Source organism: Asparagus officinalis, chromosome 4 (assembly GCF_001876935.1).
Source record: "Asparagus officinalis chromosome 4, Aspof.V1, whole genome shotgun sequence".
Lineage (NCBI taxonomy): Eukaryota > Viridiplantae > Streptophyta > Magnoliopsida > Asparagales > Asparagaceae > Asparagus > Asparagus officinalis.
In genome coordinates, this window is record NC_033797.1 from 48,845,685 (window position 1) to 48,855,398 (window position 9,714).

The 9,714-nt window shown below is 34.3% G+C and overlaps 1 protein-coding gene across 1 annotated transcript in view; it reads left to right on the top strand.

Moving 5' to 3' along the window:
- LOC109838654 (equilibrative nucleotide transporter 1-like) overlaps window positions 1–9,714 on the top strand; it is a 16,614-nt gene that overhangs the window by 3,384 nt on the left and 3,516 nt on the right.

Genomic DNA, 9,714 nt, shown 5'->3' on the forward strand with positions numbered 1-9,714 from the left:
GGTCGATCAAAGAATTATTCAAGGTTGATTCTCAAGTCTCAACACTAAGTCTACCCTTTGTGTACTTGGTACCAAGCTGCTACGGGAAAAAAGTTGGTTTGTTAGGGCCTGCCTTGCCTTGCTACTATGGCTGTTAAATTGTCACCTACTATTTCATTCTTTTGTGGTTCGTTTCATTTATTTCCTAAAAATATAGAAACTGGAATTCCTTGGAAAGAAATCATATTCAATGTTTTCCATGCATTTCCCAGAAATGTTAATTTGTGTTTGGTTGACCATGATTTTAGGAAAGAAAAAAAAGGAAATGTAATATCTTGTTTGTTTCAAACCCAAAAAAATAAGAAAGCAAAACTCGGGGAATGTAGAGGTGGCGTTTTAATGTCTAAGCTTTTTAGCCCAAGTCCTCTCCCAAAACATGGATTTGACATTTTCTAGAAAACCGGGTATATGTATCCTATAATGCTCAACAACCCACTTTTTGTTTTTTCCCCTATAGATGCACATGTTTTCCTACTTTTTTGGCCCAACCAAGCAGTTAGACATCTCATATTATAGGTATTCATTAGATAATGATTTATGTTTCTTGTCTTTTTGAGTTTACGGATAGGATTAATTGACCTTAAAATTCTTTTCCCTAGAGAGGTTAGAGACATGCGTTGAACATAAGGCCTCTTTGTGACAAGAAATATGATTTACCAACTCTCCTAAAGTTCCTATTGATTTAGAGTTGTTCATTTCATTTCCTAAAAATATAGGAAATGAAATCCATTGCAAGAAATCAAATCTTATTTTTTTAAAACAACTATTGGAAATCCTAATTTTAACAGAAAAAAATCAAGAAAAAGAAAATTTTACAAAGTAGGGAGATATTATACCTTTGCTTTGTTATGGAATAAATCTCAAGGCATAGAAGAGGAATTTTGTAGTATGAATTGCTAGCCAAGAGATCAAGTCATTAGATTCAAAGAAGAGAAGATAGATGAAATGTCGACTATAACCAAATTAGAGAAGAACACTTTGAAGAAGATGAATACATGCATTAGAACCCCAAAAGTCAGATTAGTCCTTAAAAACCTCAAAAATCAAGAATTTCATTTTAAGATCAGCAGCTAAGAGACCAAGGGGCATCAAGGCTTTAGTCAACCAGTTTAGAATGATTTGTAACTAATTTGAGTAGAGATTAGCTAGGGTTTTACGATGAAGAGGCATGGAATTGAGGAGGGAAATGAGGAGAGGAGGCGGGGATCCTAAATGGGCAACTTTCTGAATTTTACGTGATAGACAAAAGGAGAGAGAGGGAATAGATGATGTGGATTGGATCATTAGATTTTATTGCCCAAATCCATCTTAAGAAAGAGGATTTGGTAAATCCATAAAATAGGCTCTTTTCTCTCTTTCATGGAAACCTATTCTTAAATATTTATGTGAAACAAACACCACTTAAGGAATCTGATAATGGGCCAAAACCAACTTTTTGTTCCTAAAAACTTAGATTCCGGTAATATAGGCTGAACCGAATAGGTCCTTAGTCCTTTTATTGATAGGTATTCTTATCCAAGTGTCAAGAAATAAATAGAAAATTCATTATTAGGCCTGTCCAAACGGGCCAGGCAAAACTTGGGCTCGGACCCAGTTGGCCCGACCTAAGCCCGAGCCGGTTTTTATTTTTTTAAATTTTTTAAATTTTTTTTATTTTCAAGAATACATAGCAAAATATTAAACAAAATTTTGACAAAAAACAATCATATTATTAATCACTTGTAATTATATAATTTGCAAATACAAAAAACCATAAAAATTAAAATGATAAAAATAACTTCTTTATTAATAATCAGTTAATCATATGAAAAACCATAATTTAACAAAAATTAAAATGATAAAAATAACTTCTTTATTAATAATCAGTTAATCATATGAAAAACCATAATTTAACAATTAACTAAAAATCTCTACATATGAAATTAATAATCAGTTAATCATATGAAAAACCATAATTTAACAATTAACTAAAAATCTCTACATATGAAAATGATCGGGTCGGCTCGGTCATTTTCATTTTTTTTCTTTTTTGGTAAAAAATTGCTAAAAATTAGATTAATCTTATTATATTTATATAAGTATGTATTAGTATATACTTACAAATTATTATATAACTATATATTATATATACATATATTATATGTAAATATATTGTATATACTTATAAGTTATAACTTGAGAGAGAGAGAATCACTTAAGTATATATTACTTATTTATAAATATGTATTATATACTTATATATGTATTTGTTACATACTCACATTATGCTTATTTAAGTACAGTTATACAATTTACTTATATGATATACTTTTATATATACTAGATGCAATATACTTATATATTATTATACTTATGCACTTATATAATATACGTATATAACTGTAATTTTATAATATACACATATAAGTATACTTATAACTACATTATATATATAATAAATATATATTACTTATTTATAAATACATATTATATAGTTATATATGTATTTGTTACATACTTATATAATGCTTATTTAAGTACGGTTATACAGTTTACTTATATGATATACTTTAGTTTTATATATACTAGATGCAATATACTTATATATAATTATACTTATGCACTTATATATACTTATATAACTGTAATATAAACATATAAGTATACTTATATACATTATATATATTTATATTGTTATATCTTAGTATCTATACCATGCTAAGAGAGAGAGAGAGAGTGTGTGTGTGTGCGCGCGCATATATATACAGCTATATATTATATATACATATATTATATGTAAATGTATTCTATATACATAATATACTTATAAGTTATAACTTGAGAGACAGAGAGAGAGAATCACATAAATATATATTATATATGTATTTATTACATACTTATATTATGCTTATTTAAGTACAGTTATACAGTTTACTTATATGATATACTTTTATATATAGGGCCCGGGCCGGGCCCGGACCTTGGGCACAAATGGACAGCCCTATTCATTACAAATGGAAGCGCACGTGAGTTTCTATAGAATACTATACATAGTTTTGAAGTAGTAGAGGTTGCCTAAGAGTTTATTGTTCTGAATTATATGTTTCAAGTATGATTCTGTCTTAGAGTAAAGGAGCAGTGGAAATGGCTTTTCTACATTCGTGACCAGAAATGTTTTTCTTTTACTTAGTTATTGTAATATGATGTGCAAGCATATTTAATGATCAATTGTTCAATAAACATTGCAGAGACTAGAAGTAGAAGCAAACTACCTGTTCCACTATGTTTTATGTGAAGAACATCCTTGCTATGGGGATATTTAATATCAAATCGACCAGTAAAAAGAAAACTAAAGAGAAAGAAGTTTGAATGTTTTCTTGAAACTGAATGCATGAATGAAGTTTGAAGATCACATTGGAAAGTGTTGGCATTAATGATGGGAAAATGTAGAGCCTAACTTCACCATTATAAAATGGGGTGGAGGGTAATGTCATTTGCATCAAGTGATCCTAGAGGTCTTGGTATTCTCTATAATTGTTCTCCCCTACCAGATATCCTATAGGTTGTATGCACTTGTGTTTGCGAGTATCAAACATATTGAGGGTGGTTTGCTAGAAGAGGGGTTATAGTTTTGTAGGTTGTAGAGGGTGTGAATGAGAGAATTTTCTCTTGTAATATTGTTATCTTGATAGTGGAAGTTTATTGTTGTGTCGCTCATGGATGTAGGCTTAGGCCACACCAAGTAAAATTTGGTGTCTCCATTCTGTTTCCTTGCCTAGTCTACGGTAGGGTCGATTTTGAACCGACAGTAGTATTAGAGTGAAGTTCACTAGGCAAGGTGCTCGTAGAAGCGATGGAGAATGGATAAGCTTGTAGGCAGTAGTAACTAGATGGTAAATTTTGATGGCAAAAATAATTGAGTTGTGGAAGATTAAGGTTCATGATATCATTGTGCAACTCGGTCAATTTAAAGTCTTGTTTGGGAAGGAAAAGAAGCCGGAGAAATTGTCTGATGAAGAGTGGGAGGATATGGACATGAAAATGGTCTCTACAATACGGTTGTGTCGATCAGATGTAGTCAGGTTTAGCATCAGAGGAGAAAAGACAGCAGCCAATTTATGGGTGAAGCCGGAGAGCCTGTACCAAACAAAGTCTCTACTTAATCGGATTATATTAAAAAGGTGGCTCTATTCCATGATGATGTAGGAAGGCGCAAAGATTTTCGATCACTTGGATGCCTTCAACAAAATTGATTACCCAGTTGGAGAGCATTGGCATAATGATGGATGAGGAAGATAAGGTGGTGACGTTAGTGGCACAGTTATCGGATAGTTATGACAATCCATGTATGACTTTGAGCTGTACTAAGGAGGACAAACTCAAGCTTGATGATGTGGTTACAGCGTTGTTAGCCACTGAGCTACAGAGGAAAGCTACATCAGAAAGCTTAGAAGTGTAGAATTAACTTTTAGTAGGTAGAGAGTGGTCGATGGAACGTGGTACATCATCAAGGGAGTGCTCTAAAAGTCATAATCGAAAAAATGTTGTTGGGATTGCAGTCGAAAGGGCCATGTGCAAAAGTTTTGTTTGTTCAAAAATAATGACGAGAAAGAAAAAACTGAAACAAAGACCGTGGTTTCTGATGTTATTTCTACAACAACAAAAATCACAGAGCACAAACTTAGTGGCAGAATCTTTTTGGATTGGAGCAAAACTGTGTGGGTCTACCTTCGCAGCATTGATAAGGATCGTCATCTTGCAAATAAGCCACCATCCGATGCTACTGCAAAGAAGGTCTGGTTGAGAGAGGATGCAAGAATTTTTCTACAGATCCGAGTTACATTGACCTTGAGATAATTGGTCTTGTTAATCACTATGAGTTTATTAAGGATTTTAAAGACTATTTGATTTTTTGTATTCTGACTGGTAATCTTTCTCATATATATGATGTGTGCAAGGAGTTTTATCAACATGATAGGTCTCTTACTGACTATTTCATGGATTTTAAACGGGTGTATGAGGAGCTGAATGCTCTTCTTCTTTTTAGTACTAAAGTGAAAAAGCAACAGTCTCAACGTGAACATATAGCTGTTATGGGTTTCCTTGCAGGCTTGCCATTCGAATTTGATGCCACTTGATCGCAAATTCTTTCTAGTTCATAGATCTTCGTGACATTTATACTTGCGTGCTGAAGGGTCTTGGCTTTCTCCTCCTGTTACTAATAGTGCCCTTGTGAGCCAAGGTAATTGGAGTAATATTGGTTAAGGTGGTCGTGGTGGAAGAGGTTGTCGAAGCAATTATGGCTTTCAAGGTGGTAGAGATATTGATGACCATGGTTTTGGTCGTAATGGTGGTCGAGGTCAAGATGATCAAACTAAACCAATTTGTTATCATTGTGGTGATTCTGGTTGTTCAATGCGTACTTGCTAGAAACTTCATGGCAAACCTCAACAGCAGTTCCGAATTGCTAATGTTGCTAATCAAGAGAATGGCCATGTTTCTACTCATCATCATCTACTGATAAGTTTGTATTTGTTTCTGCTGATGACTGTATGCTCATTTTACATAGTACCTAGCCTCTCTTAAGTCCTCCACACCTACAGCATACCGGTATCTTTCAATCGCAGAGAAGCTATATTCTTGATCTTTTGATAGAAACAGGGAAGTTGGGTGTTAAACCTTGTAATGCACCAATGCTCACCAATATGCAACTTGCAGCAGAAGATGTAGAGTTGTTTATAGACTCTGAGATGCGCAGGAGATTAGTTGGAAAATTGAATTATCTTACAGTTACTCGCCCTGACATTGCATATCCAGTTAATGTAATGAGCCAGTTTATGTCTTCTCAGAGAACTACTCATTGGGCAGCTTTAGAGCATATTTTATTTATCTCAAGGGCGCTCCATGACGTGGTATATTGTATAGGAATCATGGTCATTGTCATTTCTCGGATGTAGATTGGACCTGCTCTAAACTTAACAGATTTGTTGGAGGTAATTTGGTATCTTGGAAAAATAAGAAGCAAAATGTAGTGTTCTGATCCAATGCAGAATTAGAGTATAGAGCCTTGGTGCAATCTAATTGGGAGCTTTGGTGGATACATCAGTAGTTGAGCGAGATTGATCTTCGTAGTCCAATGCCGATGAACTTGTGGTGTGATAATTAGGCTTAGTGATGAAAGCTGGAGGATCAAGTTCGGGGGGGGGGGGGGGGGGGGATATATATATAAATCTAGAACAATGATAAAAGATTATATCAAATGTAACTATATACTAAAAGTACAAATACATAGACTTCATAAAATTACATAAAATTGTTTCATTCGAATCTAATTATGTTGTTTCTTAGAATTGTCGTAGCGACGCTCTTTTCTCAGAAATACAAATCATTAAGTAGTGATCCAAATCAAACGTGTCTGCAATTTCTCTTTCAATATAAAGAACCAAATTATTAGCTAGAAATTTATCCCCCATTTTGTCGGGCAATTTTGTTTTCACAAGTTTCATAGCTGAAAATGATTGCTTAGTAGTTGCAATAGACACAGGAAGAATCAAAACAAGACGAGTAAGTCGATTAATGAGGTGATATAACTTAGACTTTTTCGTCTCAGCTAAACATTGGCAGAGTTCTGCAATGGATGATAATGTCTCCAAATCAGGATGGCTTAGCACATCGATGTAAAAATATTATACCAGAAGTCTCAAACAAATATTCTCTTGCTCTGTGAAGTCAAGAGCTAATATTTCATCAACATCAAAGGATTTATATCCATCTCTTAGATACAAAGCAACACTAAGCTTCAAAAGCTCAACTATCTTCTCATTGAACCTTGCACTTAGCTCATGCTATCTTCTCATTGAACCTTCCACTACCCACATTTTTTAATAAAAAAATAAGAAGTTTGGGGTGGGTGTGACCCCTTTGCTATAGAGTGGCTCCGCTACCGATGCTGATATGGAATATAAAGTCATAGTTTCAAATGAGTTTACTTTATAATTTTAAGGAATGAGCTTATTATATTGAGAATTTGAGATTAAACATAGTAAAGTTGCGATGGTTAATATAATTGTTAATTTTTAACCTAAATATATGTATATATATATAGCCGTGTCCTTGTACCTTACGTTTGACAAATTTGTTGTGTCTCATACCCATACGTGCACTCGTACCCATACCCATGCAACTTAAGGTACAACTCATCATATGTGCTCCGAAAAATTATGGTTTATTACTTACAGGTTATGTGAAAATTCATTTACCACGATGGGAAACAATTCAACCTCCAAGGTGGAGGGAAGGGGAGCAATTCTTATCTTGTTGTCGAGGTTGGTCTCAAAAGGATATAAGTTCACTGGTGAAGTTGGAGGTATAAAAATTTATAAGGGTGCACTTTTGGTGATGAAAGGCTTTGTGTTGGCAACTTAAGCAAGTTGATTGGTACCAAGGTGACAAGAAAAATGGGTGTTGCAAGTGCATGTCAAAGGAGACTTCCCGCCAGTGAAGTGAAAGTGGGTGGAGGTTGCCCGCGGAAGGTTCGCTTTGAAACGAAAGGGGAAGTGGTGTTTCTAATGAGGAGTGTTGGGGTTAGCAAAGCCCTTGGAGACTAAAGTGGAAACAGGTGGAACGACAACGCGGCAAGTGGAAACTATCTAGGTGGAATGATTTGATATTAAAGTGGAGATTGTTGGGGTATTTAATATCAAATTGACAAGTCAAAAGAAAATTAAAGAGAAAGAAATTTAAAGTTTTTTAAGAACTTGATGGATTCAACATCACATTGGAAAGTGCTGGCATTAATGATGGAAAAATCTAGAGGCCAACTTCACCATTATAAAAGGGGGTGAATGGTATGTCATTTGCATCAAGTGATCCAAAAAGAGACTTGGTGTTCTCTACAATTGTTCTCCTCTACCAAATATTATATAGGTTGTATCCACAAAAACATATTGTGGTTGGGTTGGTAGAAGAGGGGTCTAGCTTCGTAGACTGTAGAGGGTGTGAGTGAGAGAATTCTTTCTCTTGTAGTATTGATATCTCAATAGTGGAAGTTATTGTCATGTTGCTCGTGGATGTAGGCTTAGGCCGAACCACGTAAGATTTGGTGTCTCAATTCTATTCCTTTTCTTGCCTAGTCTGGGGAAGGGTCGTTTTTGACCCAATACCTGCTTATCTTCATAGTTTGTTAATGAGAATTATGAAGAAAAATTTAAGATTGAACCAAATAATTCGATCTATTATAGGAGATTTAGACATCTCCAAATACCAGGCTTAAGAAAATTAACCATGATTTTAAGAAAGTGAAAGTAAGAGAATACTCCCAAAACAGTGGGTTCTTTTTTTTTTATTATGGGTTTACTATGGTAGACGGGGATACTTTAATTTATGCTAGTTTCATTTATGTCAATGACCTTCACATGGTGCTTCTCAGTCAAATTTTCGTCACTGAAAAATTTAAAGCCTGTTTGCACAAGAAATGGTTAGCTCAGATCTGTCGACATCAGTTGAGCTGACGAAGGTCTCTGGTGCAAGAGGTCTTGGTCAAATTGGCAAGATGGAGCGCTGCTAAGGAAGGTTGAGTCAGAGTCCAACCTTAAACTATGGGATTGTTTACTGTTAAGTCAATGAAGCTGGAAAATATGAATAATAATGTTGCACTAAACTAGGGATACTTAATTGAACATGTGGAATTCTCCGTGAAAGTTGTACGTTCTATAACTAGGAGTAAGGTAGGTGAGTAATGGACAACTGTTTATGGGGATAACTGTGGTCAGTGGATAATTTTACTGGGTTCAGATCTGCACCATGCTCTGTTTAGCTTGTAAAGTCAGTGGAAAACAGGTTGTAAGTGGGAGATGCGTTTTAGCCAAATTTTGGAGGCTTTAAGTGCGGATTGCACAGCATAAATAGCGGTACTAATTAGTATTTTCTTTATTTCCGTAACAGGCTCCTCTTGATTAGGCTCGTCTAATTTATTTTGTTCTCGACTGGGCATGTTACCCAAATAACACCTGCATCCAATAAATGAATTAAATGAAAGAAAATTCCATGATTACTTATTTATCCAGATCTAGTTTAGAATACATCATAGAAAAGTACCATTTATTATCTTATTTGCCACACAAGCTGTTCCAGAAATGACTGCAAATTTTTAGACATTATAATGTAGTAGTTCATGAGTAATAAGTATAATCTTTCAATGTCCTATATTTATGAATTAAGAAGACCTTTGAAATGACTTAAAGAAGCAATACGATTGTAGTTGCAAAGGGGGCAAATTCTCTTGGCTTTGTAGATTTTGTGGTTCTTTTTTATGCCAGTGACATTTCATGTCATCTAATAATACCTTTGGAAGCAGCAAATGTTTGTCAATTATATTTGATTATTAATTACTATGGAATTGTTAATTGCTTAACTTTAACTGCTAACAGAGTAGTTATGGCGCTTTTATCTTCCCTATGGCCAATGAAAACTATGTATTCTTTATGTGCTTCATCTCCATCAGGTCAACCCAGATCAACTTGTTTACTTTATCTAACAAAGCAAATTTAACGTGAGAAAATATATGAGTGATTTACAGATAAGTGGATATTAGCTCAAATTTTACTTTTTCTTGCACTATTATGTTTACTCGGTTATCATCAACCTGCAACCACTCTTGTTTCATGAAGAAACTTGTCAAAAAGAAGGGCTAAGAAA